This window comes from Thalassophryne amazonica, chromosome 13 (genome assembly GCF_902500255.1).
Source record: "Thalassophryne amazonica chromosome 13, fThaAma1.1, whole genome shotgun sequence".
Classification (NCBI taxonomy): Eukaryota; Metazoa; Chordata; class Actinopteri; order Batrachoidiformes; family Batrachoididae; genus Thalassophryne; species Thalassophryne amazonica.
The window spans coordinates 91121177-91139771 of NC_047115.1; the positions used below are offsets into that span (position 1 = coordinate 91121177).

The 18595-nt window shown below is 40.9% G+C and overlaps 1 long non-coding RNA gene across 1 annotated transcript; it reads right to left on the reverse strand.

Moving 5' to 3' along the window:
* Nucleotides 1-1840: 1840 nt before the first annotated feature.
* Nucleotides 1841-17829, reverse strand: LOC117523969. Its single transcript, XR_004564658.1, has 3 exons — nt 17819-17829; nt 6887-6891; nt 1841-1917 (listed from the first exon to the last, which is right to left on the reverse strand). It is a non-coding gene; the product is annotated as an uncharacterized LOC117523969 (long non-coding RNA).
* Nucleotides 17830-18595: the final 766 nt, after the last annotated feature.

Consider the following 18595-nt stretch of genomic DNA (forward strand, 5'->3'; position numbering starts at 1 on the left):
ACACAAACACACATGAAATTTTGGAAACTGGACTGATGTAAATTTTTTGTTGTTGCTGATTATTTGATTGATTTTTTGGCTTTCAGATACACAGTAAATTTTTGCAGAAGAAAGTAGATTCTGCAATAATCCCTTAACAGGACTGGGGGGGGGGGGTCTCAATGGTCACTGGGCCAGAGGTGGGCTACAAGCAATGCTTTGAACCTGTTTGTGGAACAAAAACAAAACCAGAAACGTTATATTGTTTTAATGTTCCAGAACAGAACCATTTATTTAAAATCATGGTAACTGGTTAATACCATTATTTTTTTCCTTCTTGAGAAAAGTTTCCGTTTACAGTGACCTGGTGAGGATCACTTCCGCCTGTCATTTATTTTGGTTGTTGTTGGTGGGACAAAGTGCTACCGTCCTGTGTTTCACCCTGAGAAACGCACCCGGAGCAAACAAACATCGAGGGACTTCTTCAGAAACACGGCATTTATTTGTGCCATTATTATGCTTTTTATTTACAGTATTTATTTATTTTTTTGTCTTTGTGGATCAAATGGAATTTATTTTCACCACAAGCAGATCGCTGAAGATATGTCAGATGGCTGAACCCTGGCAGGGAATATATTTCAACTTTTAAAATAACTTATTTTTCTTGTTGTTGAGGGAAAAAAAAAAAAAAAACTGCTGGAGTTCTCTGGTTCAGACTGAGAAACACACCCGGAGCAGACAAACACTGAGCGGCTTCTCTAAAAACACTGCTTTTCTTCAGTAATTTCCACAATAAGGATTTAAAGTAATTCCCAGACTGGTCTTCCAATACAAGAACATCTTCTCATCAGGCTGCAATGATGAATCTGACTGAAACAATGTAACAGGTTAGAATAAGACTTTATATTTACTCAATGTGTGAATGATTTTAATAATTGAAACAGTCAAACTGTACGAATGGTCACATGAGGGCTGTAGTTTTTTGCGCTTGGTCCATAATTTTGGTACCTCAGGCTTCTATGTGAGGTGGAGAACAACACAGTGTTGTGTCTTTTAAAAATACAAGAAACACATTGTTTCACTTTAAATACACAATACGTCTACTTCAGGTGATCAGCGCAGACCCTCTTTCTCATTAAAGGCTTTAATTTACTCCATATCCCATTTTGGAAAGCGCTACTTTTTGCTGTCTGCTACAGCACGCTGTATTGCCGCCTCCTCCATTTTTCATGGGAGTGTTACAGCGCCACATACATGTCTGACATATAGTGTTTTCAGTGTCCCACAGCTGACATGAAACATTAACCAGTTCGGGAATATTTTCTTGTTCTAACCGACCTCAGGACATCAATTTTGGGGTGGAACCCAAAACCGGTGTTGCAGACTGAATGGTCCCCCTAAAAATCAGTCCCCCCGATGATGCAGTTCACAGATTAACACCTCGTTTTTGCTTCAAACTGCACTCCAGTTATCATCTATCTCAGCGACAGATATCTGAAGCTTTAGTACAACAATCATTTCCACATAAATTCAGCATCATTTCATCACAAAAGGCAGCAGAAGCGATCTGAGTACGCGGCTAAATGACCTGCTGGCTGATGCGTTCACTACGCGTCTGACATTTCAAAGTGTCACGGAATTTCGCCTCATTTCCGCTTAAAACGGCCTCGTTTCTGCTTAAAACTGACTTTAGAATGATTTAAGAGGTTTTACCTTTATCATTTGATGGTTAATAATCCATTAATCCATTTGATCGCTTTGGGTGAAGAGAGTCCATCTCAGACGTGCTGCTGTGGTCTGAAATGACGCATGCACAGATGCAAAAAGCGGACCGATTTTTAGGGGCAGACCGTTGGGTCTGCAACACCGGAAACATTAAAATATTGTTTCTGTTCGGAACAAACCAGTTAGGAAAAAAATTCTGGTTCAAAGCCCTGCCTACATGCTTGCCGAGCTGTGAGGGTGGAAACATGTAGATGAAGTCATTTACACGCTCACTCAAAGCTCAGTTTTTAAAGCATCCAAATCATCTAACCTGCATGTCTTTGGCGGTGGGAGAGAATGGGTTCCCTCCAGGTGGGGAGGGAACGCATGCAGAAACAGGAAGAACAGTGCTAACCATGTCATGTCCCACACCAAATAGTGTTAAATCAGCTCTATCCTCAGGTTAAATCAGCTTCATCGTAGTGATAAAACAGGTCTGCCTGATCATAGTGTGAAATCAGTTCCATCAGTGTTAAAACAGCTCTGTTATAGCTGTTAATCAGCTCTGTCAGAGCGATAGAGCCGATTTAACATTCTGATGGAACTGATTTCACACTATGTTATAGCTGTTTTAACACTGACAGAGTTGATTTAGTGCTATGATAAAATGGCCTCATCATCAGATTAAATCAACTCTATCATAGTGTGAAATCAGCTGCACCAGAGTGTTAAAATTGCCCTATCATAGAATTTAATAAGCTGTTTCAGTGTTAAAAGTTCTCCCTATCACAGCATTAAATCAGGTCTGTCAGTGTTACATCAGCTCTGTTAATCTTAAAACTGCTCTATCTTTGCATTCAATCAGCTCTGTCATGGTGTTAAAATTGCTCTATCACCATTAAATCAGTTCTATCATAGTGTGAAAATGGCTCCATCAGTGTGTCCATCATAGTGTTAAATCAAGTTGATGAACTCAAGAGTTTGTTTATACTTTCAGTGAACATTATGACAGAGCTGATTTAACACTGTCTGCAGTGGAGCCGGACTTTCCACAGAGTTGATTTTACTCTGTGTATTTGGTTCAAAGCTGTTCCTACGTCTTCATTTAAAGGACATTTTTGGATCATCTGTTCCGTATCTTTGCTTTTTGTTTGAATGTGATAAACAAAGTCAATCATTCTGCAGACTGTTTGCCTTTGATTACTAATGTTATTTTTCAAAAAGGAAATGAGTTTGCTGAAATCTCTGTTAATCTGTCTGATACTAATGTTATCTTGCTCCCTGTGGGAAAGTAGCTCTGTCAGTCCAGATCAGATAATCTGTAATCCCTTGTTTTATTGTACAATTTTCTTTAATTACAGCTTGGGAAGTGATATTAAACTCCACTTGTTCTCTTTAAATATTAACATTAGTTTTTGCCTAAATCTGGAAATTCAGAATTTTCAACTTCTGATATGGAAACATACAAACCAGCCCCGATATTTGGATTTTCTGTAATTCCATATTGACAGAAGTGCTGCTGTGAGTGTGACTGTGGAGAGGATTGAAGACCCCATCACACATAGCAAGAATGTGCAGAATCCAGCCCGACACGGCAAATATTGCCATCATCGGATGCAGTCGGGAGGAAAAGAGGCGTGGTCAGCAGTGTCAGAACGCATCCAGATTACCTCGTCCACACCTGCACGATGGCATCCAAAGTGTATGTAGACAACAGGTAGATGACACAGACTGCTGTCAGGTGGCTATAAAAGGCGCTGCAGACTGCCCGATGTCCAAACGTCTGGATGGCAAACATGTCCCGTGTTTACCATCCAGCGCTCCCTCCCAGATGGGAGGCAGTCACTCACTCACTCACTCATTCAATCACAGCTGCACTTGTCCTCCACTTCCCAGCTACTGACCTCACGTGCGTGTGCATAGAGCAGAGGTGCTGGACTGATGACATCATCGCTGGGTGTGTGTGTGTGTGTGTGTTCACAACGGCTGAATGAGCAATAGACCTGCTCAAAATGTCAAATGTTACAAAATCTGTTGGGCCACATGTTGTTCTTGTTCCACTAATAAAATAAAAGATCTGTGCCAAATTTTATTGTAATCAGACATTGTTTAGGGGTCCCCCACAAATTTTCCCCAAACAAGCAATGAAGTAATCCATTAATTCCAGTAATGTTCTCCTCTGGGTGAACAATCAACCACCACTTTTTGCGATAAGAAGCCATCACATGTACCTGTAAAAGAAAAATAATGGCATCAGAGTCTTTTCCAATTAGGGTGACATTGCCTTGCCAGCAGAGGAAGAGGAAACTGTGTCACTCTGGGGGACCTCTGAATCTTATCTGACTGAGTTCAAATTTCTCTCACAACTTTTATTTTTTCACTATATAACACGAACAGCCTAATGTGTGCGGTGCGCGTGTGCGCAGGGGATGCATGTGCGGGCTGTTGCCAGCTACTGGACACTTGGCAGTGGGCCATGCTGTCCCATGCATCAGACGCAGCCTTTCCAAGGAACTTTAATTTCGTTATTTGTGTTTTGGCTCACTTCAGCAGCACAACACACCTCTGGACACTGCGATGGTTGGATTATTACATGGGACTGCGCTGTGAAACACTGGTGGGCTGTTGTTGGAGGTGAGATTCATGTTTATTAATGCTGTCACAACCTGGCACAACAGTTCCATGTCATATCTCCTACAGAGTTAGAAGGTGATCAACCTACCATCCCTGGTTCTCAAGACCAGGCACCTAAGTGGCTCTACTCTACTCTTCTATTTTACTCTTCCTTTTTAGATATCTAGATATACCTTAGTATACTAGCATAGTTCCACCTTAGAAGTGGAATATAATATATAAGATTTACCTTACTGAATTTTCATATATTACAAGGTGAGATCGTTTCGCTCCGAGCCTGACCCCATTCAATGACACGTTACTGCGCATGAGACCACAGAGAGGCGCAGCTGCCTGTGGTATATAGAGATATGATGGAGAAAATATTCACATTATTTAAGTCACCCATTGGAAGGAATGGACCAATATCTGTGCTGTAAGATCTATTGTGGATATAACAGCCTGTTCAGATTTCCAGCTGCGTGCGCGCAGTAGAGCATGGTGCTTTCAGTTTGATAGCCACTGTTCACATTCACTGTACATGATGAAGTGTGCCACATACATATCAACAGTTCCTTTGCGCTCCAGGGGAAGGGTGGGGGGGGGGGGGCATTTGAGGTGGACATTATTATATGTGGCACGTGCAGGTCATTCCGGCAGGCTTTGCCATCCCAGATCCATCTCGTGGTTCCCTCATATGGGCATAAATAGTTTCAGATCCTGTTTTGCCGCCATCAGAATATGTAAATTGCGGTCAAATGGTGCTCAGATTGCACATGGACCATCGTTGGATACGTGTCCCATCTCGATGGTGCCCAGAGGGTTTTCAATATGTGCACCACACTTGGGGCTGCCGGCCGATTTTGGCCAACTTTGTGGACTCCCGTAGATGGCTGTCAGAACGTTTTCGAGCTGTAACTGGACACTTTTCGGATGTGGGCCAAATTGTGATTGTGACGCCATTTGGCCTCATTCTGATTATGTGTGATGGGGTATTAAGGAGTTAAACATGGTGCTGATGCCCCCACACATATTCATTTGTAGGCAAGTGCTTGCTAATGGTGTTAACAAGTGCAATCAGCTGGATGAGTGATGGTTGTACACTATGGAAGTAAATCTGTGCCATCAGAGTTTGAATTTTTGAATTTTTAAGGTTGATTTTTTTTTTTGCATCAAAATCAGTTGAATCGGTTAAAAACGTTGAATTTCCAAGGTTGAATTTGTTTAGCATCAAAATAATCAGCCTCAAAATATTCAACCTAAAAAAAATTCAACCTCAACAAATAGATAATCAGGGAGAAGTAATCAATCCCTGTCTCTGAGACATGATACATTGCTGAACGTTGGATGATTTTTTTATGTTCTTACACTGAATTTACTAAATAAAATCATGCACTCATGCTTTTAATATAAAGGTGATTTACAGCCCCTGTGTGAGTCCAGAAAGTAGTGAGCAACATCCATTGTCCTGTGTTGTTAGCTAATATCCATAGCTTCTAAAAAAATATTAGTCCTATCAACGTTCTGTTTTTGCAGCATTCATCCTTGACCCAAAATACATAAGCATACCAAAAAGCAAATGTGAACTGGGTCCCTGCATGTTTTTTATCCCTCTTTCTCTACGATTCAGCCAGTGCATGTCAGCTGAAGGTTGAACATGCAGTCCTCGCAGTTTTTTAAAAATTATTATTAATTTATTTGAGTTACCGTGTTTGTGAAGCGTTGTGTGTTGTGTGAAAATTAAAAAGCGAAACACTCACTCACAAAGTGGTGATCCTCACCCCATCTTTGCTTGTGAAGAGCTGAGCCTTTTGGGGATGCTCCTTTTATACCCAGTCATGATACTCACCTGTTTCCAGTTAACATGTTCACCTGTGGAATGTTCCAAACAGGGGCCTGTACTACGAAGCGGGGTTACTGGCTTATCAGGGTAACTTCGGGAGTAAGTTGTTGACGTGTGGAGTAACTTCCCGGTTAACCCGTACTACGAAAGGTGGATAGGTTTTGATCGAGGTCTGCTGCCATGGCAATTTATGCTGTGTGCCAAACCTGCTCCGAGCAGGTTATGTTCTCGGTTAGCTTGAGGTTTTCACTTAACCACTCCCTTTATAAGTACCGTCCATCCACCTTCAATCACTCCGAAGACAATGCCGGCCTACCTGGATGATCCGTTTGATATTGGGGCACAAATTGTGAGGGGCTCTCTTCGCAGGGCGAGGGTTTTTAAAGACCGCCAGAATCCGCTGACATACCCGGATGATATTCTCTATGAAAGATATTGATTCTCAGCCGAGGGAATTCGTTATCTTTGTCAGCTGATTGGGCCAGAAGTCTGTAACATCACCCATCGTACACTGTAAAAAAAAGACTGTTGTTTTTACAGGAAAACACTGGCAGCTGTGGTCACCAGGGAATTCCTGTAAAAAATACAGCAGTTAAATGTACAAAAAAAGAGAGCTCTTGTTTGTAGATTTAACAGTTCCTTTAATGTGAGTCAGCCGTGGTTCATTCACTGTAAATCCATATACATATTATGTCTGTAATGTTATCTACTGTGCTGCTGTATGTTTTACAGGAATTCCCTGGTAACCACAGCTGCCAGCGTTTTCCTGTACAAAAAAGTCATTTTTTAAAGTGTAGCAATGCCCTGACGATCGAGCAGATAATGTGCCTTGTGCCTATTTTGCCAGTGGACAATTTATGTATTCCATCGGTGATGCTGAACATCTGAGCAAGAATACTGTATGTCGTATGATTCGCAAGGTAGTACTTGCTCTATCTAAACTGTTGGATGCATTTGTCGTTTTCCCCTGGCCATTTATCCGCAGTGCAAATCAAAGAAGGGTTTTATGCAATCATGGGTAATCACTAATATCAAAATAGGTCTAATGCATGTCCATTAATTAGGCGAAGTGGGGCTTATCAAGCTATGAATATAAACCTACCATTTTGAAGGATGTTTTTATATTTCATCTTCACCTGCTGCCAGGTGCGTTTGGCACTGCTATTGCTGAAATATTGACAGGATTAGGAATAGCAATCATACAGTCAAGGTAGCCTATTTAGGAAACATTAAATTAACCTAACATTTATTAGGACGCCTATGCCCACTTCTGAATCGTGTTGCATCTGGGCATAATTAATGAAGGTAATTTTTTTACACATATTAGACATTCCACAGGTTAATCATCTGTAACAGATTTGGAGAACAATTGAATTGTACGTACACATTTAGCCGATCAGCAATACGTTGCCAACAAGCCTGTCTTGCTTTATTGGCAGAATTTCCCCCTTAACATTAATTTAAATTCCTCGTAGCTCCGCATAATAATCGTGCATTCTTCTTCGGTAAAGTAAGGTGACCCGCGCCATTGAAAAATGGTGACGTACGCTGCAACCCGCCCCTTTTATGTGAATGCGCACAAACTCCAATTAGGTTAACACAGGTTCAACAAATCAACATCTTATTCAGCGTCGTAGTACCGATTAACACCACTTGAGAAAACCAGGTTTTGTCAACCCCGGTTTAAGAGGTTGACCCTGGGTTACATCTGAGTAAGTTTAACCCTGCTTCGTAGTACAGGCCCCAGGTGTTCTTTGAGCATTCATCAACTTTCCCAGGTTTTTGTTGCCCTGTCCAAGCTTTTTTGAAATGTGTTGCAGGCTTCCATTTCAAAATGAGCAAATATTTGCACAAAAAGAAAAAAGTCTGTCAGTTTGAACATTAAATATCTTGTCTTTGTGGTGTATTCAACTGAATATAGGTTGAAGAGGATTTGCAAATCATTGCATTCTGTTTGATTTACATTTCACACAACATCCCACCTTCACTGGAATTGGGGTTGTATATATGTAGGTGTACACACACAGTGCAACTGGAACATATTCACGGCACTTCACTTTTGACACATTTTGTTACATTACAGCATTATTCCAGAATTCATGAAATTTGTTTTTTCATCAAAATTTTACACACAATACACCATAATGACAATATGATCTTTTTTTTTAGGCTTTTCCAAATTTCTTAAAAATAATAAACAATAAATAAAAAGTTGCATGCACATAAGTATTCCCAGCCTTTGCCATGAAGCTCAAAAATTGGGCTCAGGTGTATCCTGTTTCTACTGATCATCCTTGAGATGTTTCTCCAGCTTAATTGGAGTCCACCTGGAATAAATTCAGTTGATTGGACATGATTTGGAAAGACACACACCTCTGTACATATAAGGTCGTACAGTTGATAGTGCATGTCAGAGCACAAACCAAGCATGAAGTCAATGGAATTGTCTGTAGACCTCCGAGACAAGATTGTCTGGAGGCATAAAAAAAAAATCATAGATAATTGGCAAAGCTTCTGGGGAAAACCTGGTCTTGTTAGGAGAGACGGCATCCATCCCACTTTGGATGGAGCAGCTCTCATTTCTAGAAATCTGGCCAATTTTCTTAAATCCTCCAAACCGTGACTATCCAGGGTTGGGACCAGGAAGCAGAGTTGTAGTCTTACACACCTCTCTGCAGCTTCTCTCCCCCTGCCATCCCCTCATTACCCCATCCCCGTAGAGACGGTGCCTGCTCCCAGACTACCAATAACCAGCAAAAATCTATTTAAGCATAAAAATTCAAAAGAAAAAATAATATAGCACCTTCAACTGCACCACAGACTAAAACAGTTAAATGTGGTCTATTAAACATTAGGTCTCTCTCTTCTAAGTCCCTGTTGGTAAATGATATAATAATTGATCAACATATTGATTTATTCTGCCTTACAGAAACCTGGTTACAGCAGGATGAATATGTTAGTTTAAATGAGTCAACACCCCCTAGTCACACTAACTGTCAGAATGCTCGTAGCATGGGCCGGGGCGGAGGATTAGCAGCAATCTTCCATTCCAGCTTATTAATGAATCAAAAACCCAGACAGAGCTTTAATTCATTTGAAAGCTTGACTCTTAGTCTTGTCCATCCAAATTGGAAGTCCCAAAAACCAGTTTTATTTGTTATTATCTATCGTCCACCTGGTCGTTACTGTGAGTTTCTCTGTGAATTTTCAGACCTTTTGTCTGACTTAGTGCTTAGCTCAGATAAGATAATTATAGTGGGCGATTTTAACATCCACACAGATGCTGAGAATGACAGCCTCAACACTGCATTTAATCTATTATTAGACTCTATTGGCTTTGCTCAAAAAGTAAATGAGTCCACCCACCACTTTAATCATATCTTAGATCTTGTTCTGACTTATGGTATGGAAATAGAAGACTTAACAGTATTCCCTGAAAACTCCCTTCTGTCTGATCATTTCTTAATAACATTTACATTTACTCTGATGGACTACCCAGCAGTGGGGAATAAGTTTCATTACACTAGAAGTCTTTCAGAAAGTGCTGTAACTAGGTTAAGGATATGATTCTTTCTTTATGTTCTCTAATGCCATATACCAACACAGTGCAGAGTAGCTACCTAAACTCTGTAAGTGACATAGAGTATCTCGTCAATAGTTTTACATCCTCATTGAAGACAACTTTGGATGCTGTAGCTCCTCTGAAAAAGAGAGCTTTAAATCAGAAGTGCCTGACTCTGTGGTATAACTCACAAACTCGTAGCTTAAAGCAGATAACCCGTAAGTTGGAGAGGAAATGGCATCTCACTAATTTAGAAGATCTTCACTTAGCCTGGAAAAAGAGTCTGTTGCTCTATAAAAAAAGCCCTCCGTAAAGCTAGGACATCTTTCTACTCATCACTAATTGAAGAAAATAAGAACAACCCCAGGTTTCTTTTCAGCACTGTAGCCAGGCTGACAAAGAGTCAGAGCTCTATTGAGCTGAGTATTCCATTAACTTTAACTAGTAATGACTTCATGACTTTCTTTGCTAACAAAATTTTAACTATTAGAGAAAAAATTACTCATAACCATCCCAAAGACGTATCGTTATCTTTGGCTGCTTTCAGTGATGCCGGTATTTGGTTAGACTCTTTCTCTCCGATTGTTCTGTCTGAGTTATTTTCATTAGTTACTTCATCCAAACCATCAACATGTTTATTAGACCCAATTCCTACCAGGCTGCTCAAGGAAGCCCTACCATTATTCAATGCTTCGATCTTAAATATGATCAATCTATCTTTGTTAGTTGGCTATGTACCACAGGCTTTTAAGGTGGCAGTAATTAAACCATTACTTAAAAAGCCATCACTTGACCCAGCTATCTTAGCTAATTATAGGCCAATCTCCAACCTTCCTTTTCTCTCAAAAATTCTTGAAAGGGTAGTTGTAAAACAGCTAACTGATCATCTGCAGAAGAATGGTCTATTTGAAGAGTTTCAGTCAGGTTTTAGAATTCATCATAGTACAGAAACAGCATTAGTGAAGGTTACAAATGATCTTCTTATGGCCTCGGACAGTGGACTCATCTCTGTGCTTGTTCTGTTAGACCTCAGTGCTGCTTTTGATACTGTTGACCATAAAATTTTATTACAGAGATTAGAGCATGCCATAGGTATTAAAGGCACTGCGCTGCGGTGGTTTGAATCATATTTGTCTAATAGATTACAATTTGTTCATGTAAATGGGGAATCTTCTTCACAGACTAAAGTTAATTATGGAGTTCCACAAGGTTCTGTGCTAGGACCAATTTTATTCACTTTATACATGCTTCCCTTAGGCAGTATTATTAGACGGTATTGCTTAAATTTTCATTGTTACGCAGATGATACCCAGCTTTATCTATCCATGAAGCCAGAGGACACACACCAATTAGCTAAACTGCAGGATTGTCTTACAGACATAAAGACATGGATGACCTCTAATTTCCTGCTTTTAAACTCAGATAAAACTGAAGTTATTGTACTTGGCCCCACAAATCTTAGAAACATGGTGTCTAACCAGATCCTTACTCTGGATGGCATTACGCTGACCTCTAGTAATACTGTGAGAAATCTTGGAGTCATTTTTGATCAGGATATGTCATTCAAAGCGCATATTAAACAAATATGTAGGACTGCTTTTTTGCATTTACGCAATATCTCTAAAATCAGAAAGGTCTTGTCTCAGAGTGATGCTGAAAAACTAATTCATGCATTTATTTCCTCTAGGCTGGACTATTGTAATTCATTATTATCAGGTTGTCCTAAAAGTTCCCTAAAAAGCCTTCAGTTAATTCAAAATGCTGCAGCTAGAGTACTGACGGGGACTAGAAGGAGAGAGCATATCTCACCCATATTGGCCTCTCTTCATTGGCTTCCTGTTAATTCTAGAATAGAATTTAAAATTCTTCTTCTTACTTATAAGGTTTTGAATAATCAGGTCCCATCTTATCTTAGGGACCTCATAGTACCATATCACCCCAATAGAGCGCTTCGCTCTCAGACTGCAGGCTTACTTGTAGTTCCTAGGGTTTGTAAGAGTAGAATGGGAGGCAGAGCCTTCAGCTTTCAGGCTCCTCTCCTGTGGAACCAGCTCCCAATTCAGATCAGGGAGACAGACACCCTCTCTACTTTTAAGATTAGGCTTAAAACTTTCCTTTTTGCTAAAGCTTATAGTTAGGGCTGGATCAGGTGACCCTGAACCATCCCTTAGTTATGCTGCTATAGACGTAGACTGCTGGGGGGTTCCCATGATGCACTGTTTCTTTCTCTTTTTGCTCTGTATGCACCACTCTGCATTTAATCATTAGTGATCGATCTCTGCTCCCCTCCACAGCATGTCTTTTTCCTGGTTCTCTCCCTCAGCCCAAACCTGTCCCAGCAGAAGACTGCCCCTCCCTGAGCCTGGTTCTGCTGGAGGTTTCTTCCTGTTAAAAGGGAGTTTTTCCTTCCCACTGTAGCCAAGTGCTTGCTCACAGGGGGTCGTTTTGACCGTTTGGGTTTTACATAATTATTGTATGGCCTTGCCTTACAATATAAAGCGCCTTGGGGCAACTGTTTGTTTTGATTTGGCGCTATATAAAAAAATTGATTGATTGATTGATTGATTGATTGATTGATAAATCTGGGAGAAGGGTACAGAAACATTTCTGCTGCTGCTGTTCTGGTGCCGCATGGCGCAAAGCAATGCCGTGATGAAGCCTCACAGGCACATCCACAATTTCTCGGATAATCACTCAATGGAAAAACCACCGACAGCTGTTTGAACGCCATCTCAAAGCCGTCCTGTGAGACCAAAACAGAGGTGGTTTTGTCTCGTTTCAGTAGTGAATCCATCGTGACGCGCGAAGCCTCCGCTCGGCTTTCCATGACAAAATCTCTTGTTAAAAGTGAAATCTGCCGGAAAATGGTTGATGTCCAGCTCTTGTGATAACCAGAGAAATTGCACACGATGGTCACGGATCCATACAGCCATCCGTTTAGAAATGAAATGGTCGCTCAGCCTGTCAATGGCGGCTTCGGAGCGCGGCGCACCACCAGTCGCTCTGGGCCGTCCTTAAAGCGACAGTAACACTCCGTAATCTCTTTGAAGCCCATAAAGGTTTCACCAAAAACCATCTGAATTTCTCGAATGGTGTCCACTTTGATGTCCCTCACAGTTTCTGAAAAAATTTTGATCAAGCAAAGCGGCAGTCTCTGAGCCATTCCTAAACAATGAAAAAAACGACGAGAGGGGTGGACCACTCCTCACTCAAAGCCTGCTCACAGGCCAATGATGCAACCGACAGGCGTGAAAAAACTCACGCATGCGCACAAAGGTTCAAGCTTGGCTGACGCAATCACACGTGATTCAAATCCATATGGATTTTGAAAAAAAATAATAAGGTCGGATACTTTTCTAATAGACCTCGTATATATATATATATGTATATATGTATATATATATACTGAACAAACAATTTTAACGCAACACTTTTCTTTTTGCTCCCATTTTTCATAAACTGAACTCAAAGATCTAAAATATTTTCTATATACACAAAAGACCTATTTCTCTGAAATACTGTTCACAAATCTGTCTAAATGTGTGTTAGTGAGCACTTCTCCTTTGCCGAGACAATCCATCCTGCCTCACAAGTGTGGCTTATCAAGATGCTGATTTGACAACATGACTATCAGGATGTGAGTTTTTGTTTTGCTTTGTTTTATGTTTTGGTTTGCTTCATTTGTTCACTTGTTTTCTTGTATGTTTATTCTCTTGCTGGGTTTTTTCTTGGTTGGGTCTGTCTGTCCCTTTCTCTCTTGTCTGTCTCCTCATTCTTGGTGGTGGGTGTTTCATTCTCTCTGGCCACACCCTCGTTCTGGTGCTTTCCATGCACACTTCCCTATTTTCAGCGCATCACATGGGTGTATTTAAGTTCCACCGTTTGCTCTGCTCCTCGCCAGATTGATGTGCCTTGTTCCTTCTCTCCAGCTCTGTTTTGTGTATTTCCTCAACCTGCTTGCCCCTCGTGTTTTTGATCACCTGCTTCTGTACCCGACCACACCTAAGTCTGATGTTCCTTGTACTTCTGCTCTTGTTGGACTGCCTTTTTGTGTACCGGACCCTGTTTGCTGTTTCAGTAAACTATTTTTACACACATAGCTTTATGTTCAAGTCCTGCATTTGTGTACAGCCATATCTGTCTACTAAGCCTGATAATGATTATTGCACAGGTGTGCCTTAGGCTGGCCACAATAAAAGGCCACATTATTGTTATTATTATTAGTATTATTATTATTGTTGTTGTTGTTATTGTTGTTGTTGTTATTGTTGTTATTAATAATAATAATAATAATAATAATAATATAGGTGTGTTCAAGAATGCCAAGGCACCTTTACTCAAAAGTCCACCATACCACAGTGTAGTGACAGACGACACTCTCAACCCGATCTCATGTCGAGTTCATGATGATGTCATGAGAAATAATTTAATCTATTCATTTGTGATATCATCACAAAATGGTGGAGATTCTCATGATGGTGTAATAAAAAAAATGTGATTGTATCACAAAAATCTTTGGGTGACATGGGTGGGTGGGTGGGGGGGGGTGTTGGGGTTATGGTTAGAGTTAGTCTTAAAATTAGGTAGCGAATGGTGACCTTGTCACAAACATGGAATACATTTTGTTACGGTGTCATAAAAAAAGTGAGACTGTCTGTCACTCCACATGTTTGAGTTTTTCTGTCTCTGGCTGTTCTCCTCATTTATCTGTAGGGTTCAGGATGGGAAAGTCAGGGTAAGTTATAGCAGGAAGCACAGACTAAAGCTCTTGTCTAAACACTGTCAGCAGAGTTCCTCGGGGTTAGAGAAACATCTCTCCATGTTACTGTGTGTTCTGTCTGAGGTGACACACTGAAGGTTCTGCTTCCTGTCCTGGTCCTGGACTTTGGCTCCTCGCCAGCAGGCTGCGATTTGTTTGAGACAATCCAGCTTTCTGTTTCTGATGATGGTTCCTTTGGCATTCATCCTGACGTCACAAGCATATGATCGTCATAGCAGCACGTCTTACTCTGGAATATATGTTCTTCTTCTTCCAAACAATGTCTTTGGGAACACAGGACAATACAGAGACCACCAGAGTCACAGGCAGTATGTGTGCAGCCAGCACACTGTTCCAGCATTTTAGTGGAGGTTCAGGTCACACTCCTGTTCACACAGGATACACTGACTGTAGCAGAAAGGTGAGACCGATGATAGATTAGTCATTACAGTCACACAGAGCAGCCTTTTATACTCTGAATTTATACACAAGTGACCTTGGATTTCTGTGTCTGTCCCTTCAGGTGTGTTTGCATGTTAAATATGAATTGCTTGAGTGTGTGTGTGTGTGTGTGTGTGGGGGGGGGGGGGTCCATGTGTAGGGTTGATGCAAACAATCATACGCTACCATCATTCTATTATTATTATAATTATTTCTACTACTACTATTACTAGTGTGTGGGGAGTTGTGTGTGTGTGTTAGTTATATGCTATTATTATTACTATTATTATGTATTACTAGTCATGTGTGTGTTGAGGGGTTGGTGCATACATTCATATGCACACACATCTTAAACTGCTTATCTATATTAGCTGAGTGCCACCAGCCAGGGTTTATCCTAAAATGAAGGACAAGAATTTTCTCCTCAAACTCATCTTCCAATCATTTAACCATTCATTCTCTATATCTGCTTACTCCAGTCAAGGGTAATGGGGGGCTGGAGCCTATTCCAAGAGTCACAGGGCATGAGGCGGGGTACACCCTGGACAGGATGCCAGTCTGTCACAGGGCCACATATAGACAGACAAACACATTCTCACCTGCACGCACACCTACAGACAATTTAAAATTACATTCATATGCTAATATTCCGATCATACTACTACTACTCCTAATACTACTAGTACTACCACCACTACTACTGCTATATGTGTGTTGGAGGGTAGGTGCATAACTTCATATGCTATAATAATAATAATAATAATAATTATTATTATTATTATTATTATTGCTATTATGATGTCATTGTTGCACCCTAGGGCAGTAAATGGAAATGGTAAATGGACTGCATTTATATAGCGCTTTTCCATCTGCATCAGATGCTCAAAGCGCTTTACAATTATGCCTCACATTCACCCCGATGTCAGGGTGCTGCCATACAAGGCGCTCACTACACACCGGGAGCAATAGGGGATTAAAGACCTTGCCCAAGGGCCCTTAGTGATTTTCCAGTCAGGTGGGGATTTGAACCCATGATCTTCTGGACTCAAACCCAACACCTTAACCACTAGACCATCACCTCCCCAGTACAGTGGCTTAGGGGTTAATGCTGTTGCCTTACAGCATGAAGGTCATGGGAATCGATTCCCACCTCTGGCCTTTCTGTGTGTAGTTTGCGTGTTCTCCCTGTGTTTGTGTGGGTTCCCTCCAGGTGCCCGGCTTCATCCCACATCCAAAGACATGCAGGTTAGATAGATTGGAAACTTTAAATTGTCCATAGGTGTGTTTGTTTGTCTATATGTGGCCCTGCAACAGACTCCAAGAGTTTGAGGAGTAGAAGACTGGATGTCTTTAAACTTTTTGAATCTAAATGAGATTGTGGTCTTTGGTGACCTTGACCTTTCTGCCCTTGGTCCACTCGCCTCCTACTGTCGTTCATCTGCTAAGACCCTTGGTGTTTTTATAGACAGCTCTTTTAAATTCGAGAAGCAGATCAACACAGTGGTCAAAACAAGCTTCTTCCAGCTTAGACTTTTAAGTAAAATCAAGCGTTACCTGCCCCCAAATCAGCTGGAACAGGTTGTGCACGCCTTGATCACGTCTTGTTTAGACTACTGCAATTCTTTGTATGTTGGTCTTAATCAGTCGTCTCTGCATCGTCTCGAGATGGTGCAAAATGCAGCTGTGCGTCTGCTCACTGGAGCCAAACGGCACCAACACATTTCTCCTGTTTTACCTTCACTGCACTGGTTGCCTGTTGCTTTTAGAATTGATTTTAAGATTTTGTTGCTTGTTTTTAAATCAATTCACAGTCAAGCCCCATTCTATTTATCTGATATGCTGTCATTGCACACTCCAGGAAGAGCTCTGCGCTCCGCGGACCAGAGTTTACTGGTCTGTCCCAGATCTAAGCTAAGGACCAGGGGAGACAGAGCCTTTGCTGTTGCAGGGCCCAAGCTCTGGAACTCTCTGCCATTGAATGTCCGACTGGCTCCTTCAGTTGACTCTTTTAAGACTCTTTTAAAGACATATCTTTTTGCACTGGCTTTTAATACAAGATGAGCTGAACACTGCCACATCTTTTACTGTCTGATTTATTTTGTTCTTGTATTTAACAATATAATTTTAAATCCTTTTATTGTACAGCACTTTGGGGCAGTGTTGACTGTTTGTAAATGTGCTTTATAAATAAACCTGACCTTGACCTTGACCTTTTTTGGATGAGCCCAAACAGGTTCCAGCAAAATATCTGATCACGTAGGAAAGAAATGCAACGCTAAACACAGGCTGTCTTCAGTAGTTGTTGAGAACTTTTACCTACATTGGCAGCAGTGTTGCATCATGATAAAAAGCAAAAACCCACTGATTTGGGAGAAGTCACACCTGTCCCCCTGGCAGAAGTCACTGAGGTAAATTGTCAACTTTGACAGTGGCCAGTGGCTAGAGGGGGTGAAATTTGCTCGGATATGCTATATACTATGGATATTTTTTTGTTGTCTTAGTTAACATAACTTTTCATTATATTATTGCAGAGAAGATGCATACTTGCAGATGATTGGTTTGTCCCAGGTTAACAAAAATGGGGTGTAGGCATTCTTAAGTTACTGTATCTAGAAATTATACTCTCCAGCCTCGTTGACAAACTCTGTGCCTGCGTACTAGAAAGGAGACTCTGACCAGTTGTCAGACCTCAGACTCAGAACAGTGTGGATTCTATCAGAATACGTACCAGTGAACCAACCCTGCAAGGATCCTTCAGTCGTCATGAGAGTTCACTCATCCAGTCTACCTGTGCTGTGTTTTGAGGATTCAGAGAAGGCCAATGGCTGGGTACCTTCAGTGTGTTGTGGGGGTCTCCAGGAGCACGTCCCAGACATCTGTCAACCTCACAGGCTGAAGATTTCTCAGTGTCTTCAACAGTAACTGACTTGAATGCAGATGCACTGATGATGGCCAAGTCCAAGATATCTTTGAGAAGCCTTAGCTTGGTCTTCATCCAGGGCACTTACCAACCTCAACACTGATAGTTCTCACTCAACATCTTAAGAGCTCCAAACATAAAATCCATGAATTCCACAAACATTAGAGCATCATCTTCAAAGTCAAGTACAGCAAACCTTTTCTTGCCAACAAATGTGCCATTACTGGACTCCACACCGTTTCCCAGTAGCACCGATCAGGGTATATATTGATATTAAAAACCTTTTAAAATATTTCATAGCGCTGTGCCTTTACCTAGATCTACCCAAAGAATAATGACCTGAAAATTGATTCATTTATCAGTGACCCAGCAAAGAACACAAACACAAAAAAGAAACTGATGCAAACAACAACATAACCTTTGTGATGGTACAAATAGATGACCAACTTGCAAACACTGCACAGTGATATGACAAAAGGAGATTGACAAAAGATTTGAAATAATAGTGGCTAAAAATGGACAAGAGCACAATGAAAAATACATTTTTGTTTTCAAGTTAGACTAACTATTGTGACTTTATCTCACATTCTAAAATAATTGGCAAAAAATATTTAACATTTTCACATGACTAATCTTTTGAGATGCACCTGTAGTTCTTTATAAAGAATAAGTCATAGATGACACATTCATGTTAAATTCATCCTCAACACTAGGTGGTGACAATAACTCAAGTACCTTCACCACCATTATTTCTCAACAATTGATCAAATTCAG